This window comes from Micromys minutus (assembly GCF_963924665.1).
Source record: "Micromys minutus genome assembly, chromosome: 3".
NCBI classification, from domain to species: Eukaryota; Metazoa; Chordata; class Mammalia; order Rodentia; family Muridae; genus Micromys; species Micromys minutus.
Window position 1 is genome coordinate 64,090,960 of NC_137972.1, and position 19,123 is coordinate 64,110,082.

The following is a 19,123-nucleotide window of genomic DNA, read 5'->3' on the forward strand; positions in this document are numbered from 1 at the left end:
GTCTCAGTATCTTCTTATCTGGCTGATTGTCTCCATCTTAGTATTAACTGTGGACTGCTTTCTGTTAAGCACTGGACATGCTAAAATCTGATTTAAACCATTACAGAGTATGTGATTGTTTCTGATAAATTCCCCATTGCTAGCCTTTGTTTCGAATTTTATCTATTCAGGGCCCTGGTAACAATGTCCTAAAGTCATATGGAAGTAGTTAAAGATGAGAATACATCAAACAGTACTGAACTGACCAAATTCTAATTCAAAAACAAGCACATTAGCATAGGGAGAAAATAGCTACCTATAATGCCAATTAATATACCAGAAAATGAATTCTGTCTTTCTTGGTCAATCTTCATGGTACGTTGATGACGAATTTTATTTTATGTTTTGGCCAACATCACATTAATGCTGCCAAATGTATTTAAGGGCCTGAAGGCTTACCACCAAATAGTTGATTCAGGTACCTAAAGACTGGGTGTGGTGGTGTATGAAGATATTTTTGCGACAAAATCTCCATCATGCTCTTATGTGAAATTAGTAGTACATAGAAGGAATGTCTATCTCTCTGTATTTCTTGTTTGTTAACCAGGTAAATTAAAAATGAATATAAAGAAATAAGCTGACTGATACCTAAACTGAGATACGCAATTGTAAAGCATTAGTTAGCTATCATTGCTTAATTAACTCTGTGCAGTTGATGTATTCCTTTGTTTCTCTATTATGCTGAGTAACAAGTCAAATATCCAGCATGAGATTTGATCACCGAAGTCTTGAGTGAAAGACCTTGAAATCAGGTGATCCACAAAAGAGCAAGTCATTGATACTTTCTTCCTTGCTCAAATTCTTTTGACAAATATAATTGAACAATATCATAACTAAGCTCATTCCCATTCACTTTCTCAAATTTAAAATGTGTTGAATAATTTTTCTTTGTGTTCACAGTCCAACATCTGTGTCTGCTCAGGCTGTGATGAATCAGTTTTGGTACAAATATAATAAAAATTAATCACTGCTTAAATATTTACTAGGATAAACAAATATAGTCAGCCCTAGAATCTGTGCTGTTGTTCCCGAATGGTCAGCTTTTGCTGCCTAATACAAATAGAGATGGTTGGAGATCTTTTCAATTTTAGGACTGCCCAATATGTGGATATATGATAAACAACCTAGCCTCATCTATTCAAAGCTTAAGGACTCAAGATCTAAGTTTGTGACATGAATGGAATGAGCAGAGAAGTGAGTGTCCAGGTTTACCATTCACTGGAATATCAAGGATGAATCTACTGTCTGTTAAATGTTTTACCACCAGATTTTTTCTTTCTAGGCATATTCTGCTTTCTAGTTTTATGAAGGAGAAATGTAAACACTGACATGCAATATCAAAATGCATTTTCCATGGGACATTATCCTCCTAAATTTTTCATCACACCTGAACATAGAAACCTACTGAGGTTTCCAATTGTAATAAAAAAAAATGTTATCAGAACTCTTACCCAGAGGGTACCAGGCTCTATGGAGTGCATGAGAATTATAGCCACATTGAGTACTTGTCAACAATTTTCATTCAGAAATATTAGCATGAGAAATTGTCTTTTATAACACTGTAAATAGAGGCCTAAAACAAATAAGTTGAGGGAATGTGTCATCTGTGTAAACCCTCAGCTCATGTTCTGGGAACACAGAGAATGGAAGTCGAAAGACAAATTACAAGATTTTTCTAGTAATACTGGCTATTGAACAGCCACAATATAGTTCTCTGTTAAATGAGCTTTGGGTTAGATGTTTAAAAAGCACCTTGGGTCTTTCCTTTGACATGTTGTTCCTTTTTAGCTATCTGACACGGTTCTTTTATCCTTTTTTCCCTAGAAATGTTTTTCAGAATGAAGGATCACTCAGGTCAGTGAATTCAGTTCTGTTTCATCAAGGCTCAGTGGGATGACTAAAACATAGAGTGTTAAGTTGGTGATGTATGTATTTCACATCAACCGCAGCTTCATTTTAGGATAACTGCAGCCTAAACATGTTTTTCTACAGATATCATCTTTCTAAATTAACTTATTTTATATTTTAACTTGCTATAATACCAAATGACTTTTTATTACTCCATATTTTATAAAGAAGCCTCGTTGTTTAGCTGTATACAATAATTTATCTCTCTGATCCATATAGTTATCAAAAAGTGGGTCATGCCAAGTTACACCCACAGAATATTCTCACTGACCTAAAGACTGTACCCAATATCAGCTTTCAGCAGAAAAGTCCAAGCTTAGAACTTGAAATCTAATGAATACCTGGATTCACACAAAACTTTGAACTTGAAACCTCACCAATCCATACATTGGAAAGCTCTGTTCTACCCCCATGAGTTCCCATATAATGGCATCTTCTGCTTAAATGACTACTGCTTCTGAAGCAAAGAATAGTAGTCACCTCTTGTGTTTCTATAACCTCTCAATGCCTTATGTGCCATTGGGTATATGGTGGAAATTTAAAGTTTGCCTTAACTTTTCAACCCAGTTTACCTTTTCCCTCAAGCTGTAACACTTTTATAAAATATGTGTATTATATAGGCTCTCTTGGTGCTTTAATTCCTCTTTAGGGTCCACTTTGCCCTTGGAATTTTATTAGTCAGCTCTGTTGATTGCAGCCTACCTGCAACAAACTCACCTTCCAATTCCCCAATCACTTGGTCCAACAGCTAGTTGTGGAAATTAGGTAAGATTTTTTTTTGTTGTTTTTTTTTTTGTTTTGTTTTGTTTTGTTTTGTTTTTAAGTGACAATAAATCCCTGGGTTCAAGGAAGTAAGTGATGAGAGCACAGCACTCTTTTGGTACTTTTGGATGTGGAAGACTTTCCAGACATGGACTTGAAGGCAGTGTTGGCCCTCTTCACCTGATCCCATCCATCCTTCAACATGGAATATAGAATACTGTAGTTTCTTAGCTACAACTAGAGTATTTGTCCCTTTCCATTCTGTTCTTCTACTTTCTAGTCAAATCTGTTGATAATCCCACAATTTCTCTAGTCCCTTTTAGCTCTTTTTTGTGTGTCTAACCCTTTTCTGTGGTTAAGACACATTGCCTAGAGCTTAGTTATTTCTCTTGCCTTCATTTTTCAAGCAAGGCCTCTGGGTTAGTCAGGGTAAACCTCTAATCCCTATTGACTGACTGCATAGATAACCCACTGAACAGTTGTTTTCTCCCAGTAACTACTGAGTAATAGGGATGTCCATAACTACAAGTTAAAGTGACTTTTTCCTGAAAATCTAGTTTTATCCAGTGGAATTCTCATTATGATTGGAATGGCTTTTAAAAATCATTCAGATTCTCTACGTGACACCCAACATGAAGAGTCATAATTTATTCACTTTTGCAATAGAATTTGGCTATAATACTCTCTAGATAATTAATCCAGAGGTGGTACCATATGGCTCCCTAGATATTTATATAATTTGGGATATTTTTAATTACTATGATGTATCATGGAAATAAAAATAGGTCCCATATTACCAATTTCTTTTTCTCTTCTCCAAGTTATGTTGGTTTTGTCTGGTCTCCCTCCTTGAACCCACACAGTATAAATGCCCTATCTTTTAAGTTGCATTGTTGGTTTTGTATGTTTATCACAAAGTGTAAGCATGTAGCTCTACATAGTGTGGGAAGAAAACACAAAGTTCAACTGCAGTAAGCACACAGCCCTCACACACTTTACTAACTGTTACACCACTCAGATAACTTCTTCAACTTTCTCTGCCTATAGGTAGGGCACAAATATTTCATATCTCTATATCTTTATATTCTTCTCAGCTTACTACATGCAGTTTTATAGGAACCCGTGTGTGTGTGTGTTGGTTATAAGAGGTGATAGATTATTGATTTATGCTTTTTTTTAGTTCAATTGAAATCTGGCTCTGCAGTTGGGACATGGCAACTGCAGAGGATATGGATAGCCTTCTACTCTAGATCCCAGCACTCTTGTTTACATGTGTCCTCAAAAACCTGGTCTTATATCATATATTTGACCTGATTATGCAACAGAGATTTGACAGCAAAACATAGTAGAAAGACTGATTATACTTAGTGGGTACTATTGCTACTCAACTCTTACTCTTTTGCTTTTAGTTTAACACTTTAAATCTTTTGCTAATTATAAACCTGATTTGCTGGTGTGTAAGCATAGCAGGTGTGATTAAAAACATATCAAGTCTGTAAGAAACAAGTTATCTTAAAATTTGAAAATATCTATAAATGGTTAATTTTAATGTGACTTCCTGGCATTATAACTACTGTTATGCCTAACCCTATTGATATTCATGCAAGCATGTGGCTGACAACATCTTTTTTGGATTGAAAAGAATACATTTTGCCATATTACTTTACTTATATCTTGATTAACAGTGACCAGAAGAAACTTGATGACCAAGAAAAAAAGTACTCTTCTAGTCACAAAGCTTAGATGATTCCTTCTCATTTTTGATAATGCTGAAAAGTTTTCCATTACTAGCCTCAATATGTAGCCCCTGATTTCTCTGTCTGACATGTTCAGTCTCCCTTTCTTTACTCTCTACAAACAGTTTACACAACTCAACCCACTCAGGGTCCCACTTTCAGCTCTATAGCAGTCCTTGGTCTTCAAAATATGTGTTCTCTTTCACCACAAAAATCCATTTACCTCCTGTAACCAGGCCAAATCAAGAGTTCCTACTTTGCAGAATTTTATCAGAGTTAATGTCTTGTTCAAGATACACATCACATTCTCATTAGGTGAACTCTCTCAAATAATATTAGGGTCATACACTCTTAATTTTCCCACCTTAACTAAATAATTGACTTAAATTATATAATCTTACAACATTGGATTCTATGATGTTTATATAATTCTCACCAAGAATCGTTTTCTCAAAGAGTGAATGCATGATGGTAACCAGATAAGGACACCTGCAAATGAAATTCTACAAACTAATGCTACTCACCCATCTTGGAGTGAAGCAGTCTCTAATGGTAACCTGAATAGAGTTACAGTATTCAAGGGGCATACTTGCTAAGATTTAATAGTTTATACAAGGGCATGGTCTCTCTCTCTGTCTCTGTCTCTGTCTGTCTTTCTCTGTCTCTGTCTCTGTCTTTCTCTCTCTCTCTCTCTCTCTCTCTCTCTCTCTCTCTCTCTCTCTCTCTCTCTCTGTCTCTCTCAATATTTTATTTTTTCACATTTCAAAGGTTCCTGATTTATTTCCTCGGGAAAACCCATATACCATCCTTCCTCCTCCTGCTAATACATGGGTGCTCACCCACCCACCAACTTAATCTTCCCTTCCAGACCTGATATTCTCCTATACTTGGCCATCATGTCTTTCTAGAACCGAGGGACTTTCCTCTCATTGATATCTGATAAGATCATCCTGTGCTACATATGCAGCTGGTTCCATGAGTCCTACCATGTGTACTGTTTGGTTGATAGTTTAGTCCTAGGGAGCTCTGCGGGAAGTCCAAAAATTTGGAGAGTTAGAAGAAGTCATAGAAGACAAATATAAAACCCTTTTCAATTCTCAGCCTGCCTTATAATTGACTTCTTGCAATATACCAATCTGCATCCCAGGTCTCCAGATGGAAAACATCTTATAGTTGAACACTGCTTCCAGAGGTTCCCTGATATTAGGTACAAAATTAAATATCTAAAAAAGTACCCCTTACTCCACAGGCAAAATTCCTGACTGTGGACTTCAAGGTACACAAAGGGAAAGATGAAGAAGCTTGAAAACACAAATATCTGGTGATGAGTAAGTATTTCCAAGTCTATATAGTGGCTGCCCAAGTCCACAATCTGTGATAACATAAGCCCCCTTTTCTAATATATTCAGAAGTATCTACCCAAACCCTCACACATGGTTCTGGCAATGTTCTTGGTGCCAACAAGAGGACCAGACCATTTTCCAGCTGACCGTCTAGGTAAGGCCATGAATGACTGAAGTTGCTGAGGTTTTCTTGGCCTAAACAACATCATCTCTGAAGGGAAGCCTCAGGTCATTATCACAGTATTGGGTTAATCCAGCTCCTACATTCTAGACACTGTAGCCAGTTTTTCTTTCTTGGTTATATTTTGGGGACTCAATTCTCCTCATATTTTTAATTGTTCAATTAGGGAGAAATATTAACAGCCCAACAAACCCCAACATTTAGCTGTGGTTATAAGGCTATTCTTGTTCTTCACCTCATTTCTAGTGGCATTAACCTATCCTGTACGATTTCCAGAAAGAGATATTCTATATAAAGTAAAAAACCCATTTCTTTTGCTACCCAAATCCACTTAACTCCAGGTTGGCAGGTCATCACATTACTCCTTATCCACCCAACCATACAGTCTGAAACCCCTTTTCCATATCAAGTTCCCAGTTGGATCCCTGGACTTGGGAAACCAAACATCTCCTTCCCATAGTCAACCATCACTCCACAATTTTTCAATAAAAAAATTTGGCCCAATCTATGGGAAAAGGCAAGGCAACCTGCTGTTGAATTTAGTTTAAAAGTTTTGTTTGCTTTGCGTGAAGACGACTCAATGTTTTCAAATCTACCCATGGTTGCCAAGATGGAAAACAGTGAGTTTCATTTGAATGTGTGATTGCTGGTTGCTCCATCTTATTTTATCTTTGAATGGTCTATGAATATGTGAGTTTCCTGTATAGTGTGTTTATTACTTTTGTTCTTGTATTATTTTCCGTGCGAGGCACCAGCCACTACCATTAATACTGCTAGCTATGGCAGCTTTGATGGCCAAAGGTCAGAATTTATAACTCAGATTTCTGGTCAATGAATTCAAGTTAAAACTATAGTATTTAAATGCTGCTTTTTAAGTAAGGTATGCAAGTTATACTTCAATACATTCAGATAGAAGAATACACTCTGGAGATAGACTGTCTGATTACACATGAATCAAATAAGTTAGCCTGAGCTTTAATTTCAATGGTGACAAATTCTGAAACCTCATAAATGATCAATAAATATTTTATCTGTAAACAGGCTCTTTCTTATATTTCTATCTATATCTGTACATAATGGGTGTTAAACATTCATAGACACTTCACTTCTAACCAATAGCCCTTCCTAATAATGTCAGGAAATCAATCTTTCTCGATTAAGCCCCCTGACATTATCCTCAATCTTCCATCTTGCCTTGTTGCCATGTCCTAGCCCCCAAGGCAGGCAGAGACTCTTCACTGGTCCAGAGGTTACCAGACCTCCAGGGTATTCAAACTGCCCTCAGAGCTCCTGTTGGGAGCCATAACTGAACAAACTAATAACTAGCAGGTGATCATCCTGAGATAGCCAGCCTTGGATTATTATATAGTCTGTGACTAGTTTCTCCCTTATTCAGCAGGGCTGTAAGGAATTCACTTTAGGAAAGATCCCTGATATTTATATTCTTTTCCTGTTATTATTAAACATATATAATAATCACTAAGTAATTGCATACCCCTATAGAACAGATCTCTACAGATCTATGAAGATGTAGTGTCTTGTAGTGATGCTATATAGACATATTTAAGACTTAAAGATGATCCTATAATGATTCCTAAACTTATAACTGATTATTAAGTTCTTATATAGTGAGACTGCCATTATGTCATTTTGATAGCCAAAATTGCAATGAGAACTTTGCTATTCTTGCAAGTGACATCAGTTAATTACTCTTAAATAGAAACCAGACTTCTACTCAGAGCACATTCCAAGAGGTTGTAAAACAATAAAACAAAGGTCATAAAAAGGGAACTAATGTTTTATTGTAGGTGCTAGGACAGAAAACAAATTATTGACTTGGTTCATCTATACAAACCTTCACTAATAACTTAGCTATTATTTGAAACCTTCAGAGAACCTGTGGAGCTGAGACAAGTGATGGATGTTTAGCCAGATTGTTACCCATAATTGATATGCATGTAAACATTCTCTTTTGTAAATTTCTATTTCCATTTCTGATTTGACTTTTGGTGTGAACTTGTGATGACCTTTATAACATGTGATCATGTATTCTAGAAAAATGTATAGGTACTCCAGACAAAGCAAAGATATTTCTCTCTCTAATACACACTCCCTCATTCCTTCCCACACACGTTCTGTCTCACTCTCCCCCATCTGTCTTAGTTTCTCTCTCTCTCTATTCCTCCCCCTCTCTCTCATCATCTTCATTTTCTGCAATTCCATTCCTATTCAGAATCCCTGTTCACTCCACTTCATCCCTTTTTCTTTTAGAAGAATTTGAGCTTTAAAAAATCTTTTTTTTTTCCTTTTCCACACTTAGAATACTTCTGATTTTTTTGAGATAGCTTTCATAGTACACTTTTACTACTTAGTAATAAACATTATAATGACTTTTCAAAGTGTCCCTTTCTTTTCTGTAACCTCCAACTAGAAGACTAAAAGTTTCACTAGTTTCAGCTGAGATAGTACAAAATATATTTACTTAATCCGTTGCTGTTTTAGAAAGAGGTACTATGTGCCAGTCTCTGCCCTCAGAAGATCATAGAAGGCAGATTAACTACAGGAATATAGTAACTTAGACTTAGATAGTAAACTTTTATTATACAGCAACCCTAAATATCTTGTAAGACATAGTCTTACCCCTGAATCTCATAAGACTAGGTTTTAAGCTCTGCCGATGCTTTTCCTCCTCTGTTGATTCAAGAAGAAGTGACAATAAAGAAGAATCCCCATGCCAGTGCTGGCTCCAGGCAAGCTTCTCCATTCAAGTGATCCTGATACTATTCCTAATTGTGGTTACATGCCTAGTTGCTGTGGCCCAGACACCACGTAAAACAGAAACCTCCTACTTAACAAGAGACCCTGCTATCTGCCAGAATTTCAGCCCCCCATGCTGGCCAAGGAACTCTGCTTAATGACATGTCAACAAGTCCAAAAGGCCAGATAGGAAACCAGATAACAAAACACCCATCTAACAAAAACAAACACGGAAATTTGAACCTATACCTATAATCACCCCAATGAAAATACTTAAACATCAACATTAGAACACAATCACCACTGATGAATGGAGTCTAACTGAGATTGCCAACATAAACCTACACACCTATGAAAACCTATTTTTGATAAAGTGACAAGAAATATTGAAGAAAAAAAAGAAATCCACTTCAACAAAGTGTGGTGTTCTAACTGGATGCCTGCATGGTGATGAAGGGAAAAAAAGATTCATATTTATTATCCTTCAAACAATGAATTCCAAGTGGATCAAGAACCAAACCAAGATAACAGAAACACTGGACGTGATGGAAGAGAAAGTAGAGAATAGTCTTGAACAAATGGTTGCAGGCAACAATTTCCAAAACATAATACTTAGCAGCGCAAGTACTATGACCCACAATTAATGCATGAAAACTCATGAAATTCAATGGTTTCTGTTTTTCTCTCTCTCTCAGACAACTTTCTTTTTTTAAAAAAAGGAGTACAGTGGTTTCTTTAAGGCAAAGAACACTAGTAATAGTGATAAATGTCAGTCTATCGAATGAAAAAAAAAATCTTCACCAACTCCAAATCTGATAGAGGGCAGGTAACTAAAATATATAAAGATTTCCGAAAATTAGATATCATCAAGCCAAATTGTACAATTAAAATGTGCTATGTATATCTAAACAGAGAATTCTCAATAGAGGAATCTCAAATGGCTGAGAAACACTCATAAAAAATGTTCAACATCCTTAGCCATCAGGTAAATGCAAACAAATATATTTTGAGATTTCATCTTAATGCCTGTCTGAATAACTAAGATGTAACACACAAGTAATATCAAATGGTGAAATAAATTTGAAGCATGGAAAATATTTCTCCACTGTTGGTGGAAGTGCACATTTTTATAGCTACTACAGTCATAGCCCAATCTTTCAGAAAGTGTGGAATTAATGTACAACAAGACTTAGCTACACCCCGCTTTGGCATAAGAACTAAAGTATTTTCATCCTACTAAAAGACACTTTCTCAAATATATTTATAATTATTTTATTTATAATAGTTAAAACCTAGAACCAATGTAGGTAACCCTTAACTGGAGAATCCAATGGAGTATTACTAAGCTTTGAAAAAATAACATCATGAAATTTGCAGGTGAATAAATATAATTAATGAAATCTCATCCTAAGGGATGCAAGCCAGACTCAGAAAGGCAAATATGGTTTGCAATTGCTTATAAGTAGATATCAGCTGTTAACTAAAGAATAATCATAGTATAATTTTCAATCATGAAAGTAACAAGAAATACCGTATGATAATGCATTGGTCTCCTTGGGAAGGTGAAACGTTTTATGTGAAACATGTAGGATGTTCTACTGTGAAAGACTTCCCAGCTTCTACCACCAAATACTGATTGATTCCCCCTGGGAATTTAGTAGGTTGCTCTTAGCAATGAAGTTTTTTCAGGATAGTCCTCAAATCATTTCTCTAAATTTCACACATGAATCAGTCAACCTTTTCTGTGAGAGAAACTTTTTATTCAGTCTTGGAAATATATAAGAGGTGTCTCAATCTTCATGAACTTTTGTGACCAAATATTCTTAGGAAAGTTGTGCACTACTCATTCTGATACTCATAACTTACTCTGTTAGGACATCAACAAAAATCAGCTTTTATTTTTTGTAAAGTTTATTTAACACAGGAAAGATTAAGTTTTTGCTTTATTAATTATTTTCCCTATTTCTAGAAAATTGTTTAATTGTCTTTCATTATAATTGTCTCTGGGACATGAAAGTAATTAAGAATAATGAATGCGTGCTCTCTCTTTGATTTTACATCTATGTGAACATAGTATTTAAGAAATATCTTTTGACTTTTCTAAGTTGTTTTTTTTCCTCAATAATATATGACCACTTCTCTGGGTTCACAGTTTTGCTAAACAAAGTGTATTCTTAATTATTGGTCTTATTTTGAGTTTATTGTGCTTTTTCCTGTTACTATATCATAGGCTAAACTAAATATCCCTTTATCACACAAATCAAAATAACATTAAGGAAGTTAGTTTTCCCAATGGTTTCATTACACACATGATTATCCATGCTGCCTTTGTAGGTACTCAATAATACATTTTACATGAAAATTTAACCCCAGGGCCAAAAGTCACTGCCACTAATCAATTGTAATTGCCACTATATTCCACACAGAAAATACTTATATCTTCTTATCACAGAATATAGCCTATACATACATACACACACACACACACACACACACACACACACACACACACACACACAAATGTAAATGCAGTTTGTAACTGTAAAACTTAATAGGGTCAAATTAATATTAATCTATATTATTGGAGAAATTAACCAATATTTGAAAAATCTGGAAACAAGATTATCAATTTTTCTTCCTACATCAAACATATTATAACATAAAACAAGTTGATAATGATTTCTATCTATAATCAAAACTATCATCGATAGATAAGTGTTTAAATTATATTCAGTGGTATGGGAGCATCATATTCCTTAATTGATATAATGAAAAATATTAGCTTTCCCTGCATATGACTAAATCACAATACAAAAGCCCTCTGAGAAATGTGCCTGGAGATCCAAACAATGAAAAAATGCTACAAAGCTTTCTATGAAGCAATTTACACATGTCTAGATGGAAGCCAGAATCAGGCACACCCATGAGTTTTCTGACCAGCGGTGCTTTTTGCCTCACTGTTGTCAGAGGTCAGCCTCCAATCCTTATGCAGTTTGATAATACACAACTAAACATTTTCTAAGGAGAAATAAACCCCAAATATATACATATGTATATCATAATCTCATTAACTGTTGATCTTAAAAGATTCTAAATTTCTGACAAGTGCATTTTTAAAATTTGTTTTAATATAATTTTGTCTTATTTGACTATTTGAGTGGAAAGAGTAAATATTCTTTCTACATTTCTAATAGCTTTCTCTAACTCTCCATATCTTTGTAGGTGGTAGCAATGTTACTGATGCAGCTTAGAAAAGATTTTTCAGGTGGTTAAATATAAGTTTCAAGATTAGCTTGTCACTAAGGTGCCCTTTCTCCAGATTTATTTTCCTTGAAGGTACCTGTATCCAGAATTACGTTACCCTCATTAACCTTATCACAATTCTTTTATACATAATAGAAATGTACTAAAATCAGGTTCAATAGCTGTATAGAAACAAATTTGCATGTACATATCTTTTCTTTATTAGTCTATGCCTATGCTTCATATCTCCAAGGACATGTTGATTTAGGTCAAAGCTGCATGTAACAGTTGTGTGGGAGAACCCTGGATATACATCTAAATGTATCTTACCTCTACTTTCTTTTCTATGTGGGAACAGAAACAGTAATGAAGCCATACTAGGAAACTCTTACAACCTGTCACATCTACACTCCCAAGATATTAGTTATATGACTAAGAATACAGTTCAAGTGTAGTTCAGTATAAAAATGTTATATGTAGATATCCCAAATAAATAAATAAAATTATGTGCTGCAACCAACAGGGAAGGATGGACATTTCAACAGGATTGTATCTCTGATATTCTTCATATTCAAATCTGATCTCCAGAAGAGCAAGTTGGAGATCACTCTGAGAGTCAACAGCTATTTATTTTTGGATTATATTTATAATGTTGTCTGCAGTTATGAACAAACAAAAGAAAATAGATATACAGCTAAATGATCTTTCCATACTCAGTAAGCTTTCACATACATACTCATTCATACATTCACATATATTTACTCATGGCATATTTGCTTATGACTTTTATTTTTCAAAATGATTTGTGATATTAATGTCTGCTTTCCACATCATATTTTACTACACAACCATGAAAGCTAAAGAAACATCATAGATTAGGTAGGACCTGCATAAGAAGCAATTCTAGCAATGGTGCACTGTCCACAAGGAGAGGTCTAGAGCCAGAGTGGTAAGGAGAATCTCATTGCGGAAAAGATGCAATAGTCCCAAAGATCAGCAAGATAAAGTTATCCATGTTGTGACTTGTAGACATTTGGTAGGTCACTGTTCAGCATGGGGTAGCATCTGGATGGGCAATATTGATACAAATTTTGCTAGAGCTTGATAAGTGATGATGTCTGAATTGAGCATGTTTCTTGAGGAACTGAAGCAAAGTAAAAATAGATACAACATATAAACAATAGTCAAAACAAACAAGACTTCAGAAAAAGAATAACTCCAGGTGCTTGGTACAGGGCAGTCTAGTCTAGTCTTTTATAGCCCCTAGTCTTAAACTCTTCTCGTGTTCCTATCTCTACCAGATTGAATGGTAGGACCTACACCTACTACACCTATTGGTTGCTTGTATTTGATGCTATAAAATTGCTTTCTTAATTCAAACACATTAATCTTGAATAAATAATACCTTTCTTTTGCCTATGAAAGAGAAACCATTCAAAAATCCATTCAGTAATTGTGTTTTCCTTAACTATTTGTCCAAATTTATAGATTGTAAGCAATAATTCAATAATTAATCTCATATAGGTTTCTAGGTGATTTGGGGGTTACATGTTGCCAAGCATCCCAGAATCACATAGTTCCCATACTTATACTTTTTTGAACTCTAGCTCTGTATCTTCTCTTCATTTCTTCTAAAAATGTTTTCAATTAATATAAGTGTCCCATTTCACAATGCTCAATTTTACTTTTTTTTATACCCTCATGCTTATGCAAGTGCCCTTCTCTCTGTTATTGCTGTAATGTCTGTATATACCAACAAAAGGGAAGGGGAAAGAAATTAGAATTACTAAAACAGGCTATGTTAGAGCAAGAACGTGTAAAATAAACATAGAAAATAAAGTCTTTTGGACTTGGCATGACTGTTACAACATGAAGACATAAAGTCACAGAGATGTTGATTAGAACCTTTGCAAATGCTAGTGAGTTATGAATTCCAACAAGGCATGTTGGAGGGCTGGAAGTAGCAGCTCAGAGAAGTTCTTGCCCAATCTATCTTGTTCCTTCTCACGCTTACCCCTTGGCTTCCTTCAGAACCCCTCTGCCTGATTGCTAGTGTGTGACTATGTGTGCCAGTGCTGGTGTAGACACCACAGCACTATGGATTTCGGCCGAGGGAGGCACAGGCAGCGAGGAAATCCACGCCGTGAGGCTGCAGGTGGCACAGAAACATTTGAGAAAAGAGGGAAAAAGGAAGTTTGTCCTGTACTGGATCATCTTCTTTGTCATGTAGCCAAAACTGGAGAAACAATTATTTGATGGTCCCAATTTAAAGGCTATTTCATTTTCAAACTAGAGAAACTGATAGATGATTTCAGAACTTCAGCACCTCAACAAAGAGTTCCTCCCAATCCTAAAACTGAATATATTCCCTTTGATGAAATAAAGAAAATAATACTGAAAATTGCCACTGGATTAAATGGTATCTCTTTTGCTATTCAACGAACATGTGAATTGTTGACAGATCTAACAAAAAATTACACAGGAACAGATAAAGTTCTTAGAGGAGTAGAAAAGAATGTGATGGCTGTTAGCTGTGTTTGTCCTTCAGAGAAGAACAATTCTAATAGTTTAAACATAATGAATGGTGTTATATTTCCTGGAAACTCACCAAAATATACTGACAGATCTAATATAAGCTGGCCTGAGACACCCAGGCCACTTAATCAACAAAATCTTTCTATGTCAGCCTCCTTGACCACAAATGATTTGCCTAAGAGCACAGATAGCAAAGATTCAGACCTATAGCTAAGGGAAAAAAAATCCCACAGTGATTTTTCAGCATCTGAATCAGAAATTTCCTCACTGAGACCTTTAAAAAAGGTCTATTTTGGTCTAGAGAAAGTGCCAGATTCTTAACAGTAGTGCTCAGGACCTGTGGAAACATGCCTGAGCTACCAGGACATCTTCACAAGAGCTCCTACACTTGAGACCACAAAAACAGAGCTGAGTCACTGCTACCAGAACTTACTCCTTGCCCAGTAAAAAACAAACACTCAGAAAAAAATTTTCTTCCTTAGCCCAAGGGCCCTCAGATCCACAGAAGAGACAGGTACCAATCACTTACAAAAAGACCACGTACAATTACAGATAACAAGATGGCAAGAAGAAATTGAAAGAACTTAAGCAATGGAAACCTCAACAACCTTGCAACATCAGAATCCAGCTTTCCCACCACAGTAAGCAGTGGATTGTCAAACACTCCATAAAAAGAAGACTTATATTTTAAATAATACCTCAATATGATGATGGAGATCTTTGAGAAGAGCATGAATAATTCCCTTAACATATATGGGAGGACAACCATAAACAATAGAAACTTTTAAAGAGGAAACACACACACACACACACACACACACACACACACACACACACACAAACACACACATACACAAACACTCAAAGAAATCAAAAAACTACAGGAAAACAAAATGAAAAATGAAAGATGTGAACGAATAGAAAATCCAAATAGAAACAATAAAGAAAATACAAACACAGACAACCCTGTAGATGAAAAACCTAAAAAAAAAAAAAAAAAAATAGGAGTCACAGTTGCAAGCGTCACCAACAGACTACAAGAGAGGGAAGAGAGAAACTCAGGGGCTAATGACAACATAGAAAACATAAAAAAAATATTTAGAGAAGATGCTAAAACTAAAAAGCTCCTAAGCCAAAATTTCCTGGAGATCCGGAATTCAAGAAGACCAAACCTATGGATAATAGCAATAGAGGGGGAGAAGAATATCAACTAAGAGGTACAGAAAATATATTCAACAAAATTGTAAAAGAAAACTTTCCTACCCTTAAGAATGAGATGACCATGAACATAAAAGAAACTTATGGAACTCCAAATAGATTGGACCAAAAAGAAATTCTTCCCAACACACAATATTCAAAATGTCAAGTGTTCAAAAGAATGAAAAAATACTAAAAGCAGTAAGGGGAAAATATAATATATGATGGCAGACCAATCAGAATCGTGCACACTTCTCTACAGTGACTATGAAAGCTAGAAGATCCTGGACCGACATCATACAGCCACTAAGAGAACACAAATGCCAGCCCGGGTTACTATAACCAGCAAAACTCTCAATCACAATAGATGGAAAGACCAGGATATTCCGGGACAAAACTAGATTTACACAATATCTGACCACAAATCCAGCCCTACAAAGAATAATGGATGAAAGACCCAACACAAGGAGGGAAACTACATACTACAAAATGAAGAAAATAACTATGGAGAGAGACAGAGAGAGAGAGAGAGAGAGAGAGAGAGAGAGAGAGAGAGAGAGAGAGAGAGAGAGAGAGAAAAGAAGAAAGACACACAGATATAATTCTACCTCTAAAAGCACAAAAAGCAAGAAACAGCAACCACTATTCATTAATATATCTTAAAATAAATGGACTCAATTTCTCAATAAAGAGACATAAACTATGAGACTAGATATAAACAGAATACAACATTTTGCTTCACACAGGAAACTTATCTCAGCGAAAAAGAGGGATATTATCTCAGAGTAAAAGGCTGGGAAAAAAACCGTCCAAGCAAATGACCCTAAGAAACCATCTGGAGTAGCCATTCTAATATCAAATAAAGAAGATTTTCAACCAATAATTATCAAAAAATATAAGGAAGTCCACTTTTTACTCATTACTGGAAAAATTTCCCAGGATGAATTATCAATTCTTAATATATATTCTCCAAATACAAGAGCATCTATATTCATAAAGGAAACTATACTAAAGCTCAAAACATACAATGCACCACACACAATGATAGTGAGAGACTTTAACACCCCACTGTCATGTATGAACAGATTATGAAAGCAGAAACTGAACAAGGACACACTGAAAATACCAGATATTATGAATGAATTGGAATTAATAGATATCTACAGAATGTTTCACTCTAAAACAAAAGAATACACCCTTTTCTCAGCACCTCTCAGCACCTCACAGCATCTTCTCCAAAACTGATCATATAGTCAGTTATAAAACAAGCCTCAATAGATATAAGAAGAATGAATACTCCCATGCATCATATCAGATCAGCATGGACTAAGGCTGGTCTTTAATAACAAAAGAAAACAAACAAACAAAAAAAGTATATATACACATAGAAGCTGAACACTGCTCTACTCAACAATAGTATGGTCAAGGAAGAAATAAAAAAAATAAGGATTTTATAGAATAATATGAAAATGATAGCACAACATGCCCAAACCTATGAGATACAATGATAGCTCTGAATGTCTCCAAAAAAAGAAAAAAAAAATGGAGAGAACATACACAAGCAACTTGACAGCACATTTAAAATCTCTAGAACAAAAAGAAGCAAATACACCCAAGAGGAGTAGTTGGCAAGAAATAATCACAGTCAGAGCAGAAATTAACCAAGTAGAGTAAAAAATAACCATTAAAAGAATCAACAAAACAAAGAGGTGGTTCTTATAGAAAATTAACAAGATTGATAAGCCAGACTAACTAGAGGGCAAAGAGAGAGTATCCAAATTAACAAAATGAGAAATGAAAGTGGAGACAAAACAACTGAAACTGCGGAAATTCAAAAAAATCATCAGATCCTTCTACAAAGGCCTATACTCAACCAAACTGGAACATCTGGACGAAATAGATGAATTCCTAGACATATACCAAACAGACATCAAAGTTAAACCAGGAGCAGTAAACCTTATAAATAATCCCATAACAACTAAAGAAATAGTAGTAGTTATCAAAAGCCGACCCCCCCCCCCAAAAAAAAAAGCCAAGGACAAGATAGGTTAAGTAGAGAATTCTATCAGACATTTATTGACAACCCAATACCAATACTTTCCAAATTATTCAACAAAATAGAGTTAGATGGAACACTACACAACTCATTTTTCGCAGCCACAATAACACTCATTCCTAAACCACAAAAAGACCCTACAAGAAAAAAGTGCTTCAGACCAATCTGACTTATGAACATTGAAGCAAAAATACTCAACAAAATTCTTGCAAACTGAATCCAAGAATACATCAAAAGGATCATTCATCAGGATCAAGTAGGCTTCATCCCTGCGATGCAGGGATGGTTTAATATACAGAAATGCATCAACATAATCCACCATATAAACAAACTCAAAGAAAAAAATACACATGTTCATCTAACTAGATGCTGAGAAATCATTGGAAAAAATTCAACACCCCTTAATGTTACGTCTTGGAAAGAACAGAAATCCAAGGCCCATAACTAAACATAATAAAAGCAATATATAGGAAACCAATACCCAACATCAAACTTAACTGTGAGAAACTTGAAGCAATCTCATTAAAATCAGAGCTTAGACAAGGCTGCCCTCTCTCCCCTTACTTATTCAACAGAGTACTGAAATTCTGGCCTGAGCAATTAGACAGAAAAAAAAAAATTTAAAAGAATGCGAATCAGAAAGGAAGAAGTTAAAATATCACTATTTGCAGAAGACATGATAGTGTACTTTAGTGACCTTAGAATTTTAACCATAGAACTTTTACAGCTGACAAACAACTTCAGCAAAGTGGCTGGATACAAAATTAACTCAAACAAATCAGTAGCCTTCCTCTACTCAAACAATATGAAATACCTCGGTGTGACTCTAAGCAAGTGGAAGACCTCTATGGCAAGAATTTCAAATCTCTGAGAAAGAAAATCAAAGAGGGTCTCAGAAGATGGAAAAATCTCCCATGCTCATGAATTGGAAGGACTAATATTATGAAAATGGCCATTTTACCAAAAACAATCTTCAGATTCAGTGCAATCCCCATCAAAGTTCCAACTCAATTTTTCATAAAGTTGGAAATAGCAAATTGCAAATTCATCTGGAACAACAAAATACCTAGAGTATCTAAATCCATCCGCTAAAACTAGAAAACATCTGCAGGAATCACCGTCCCTGACCTCAAGCAATATTACAAGGCAATTGTGTTAAAAATCGCATGATACTGGTACAGAGATAGGCAGGTTGATCAATGTAATCGAAAAGAAGTTCCAGAAATAAACCCTCACACATATGGTCACTTAATTTTGGCAACAGGGCTGAAAACATTCAATGGAAAAAGAACAGCCACTTCAACAAAGGTGTTGGCTCAACTGGTATTCAGCATTAAGAAGAGTGAAATGAGCCCTTTCTTATCTC

General features: G+C 35.4%; 1 pseudogene across 1 annotated transcript; it reads left to right on the forward strand.

Moving 5' to 3' along the window:
- The first annotated feature begins 14,066 nt into the window (after positions 1-14,066).
- On the forward strand, positions 14,067-14,825 carry LOC308418932 (serine/threonine-protein phosphatase 4 regulatory subunit 2-like; annotated as a pseudogene). The gene has a single exon. The product of its transcript is annotated as a serine/threonine-protein phosphatase 4 regulatory subunit 2-like (transcript).
- The last annotated feature ends 4,298 nt before the right edge of the window (positions 14,826-19,123 follow it).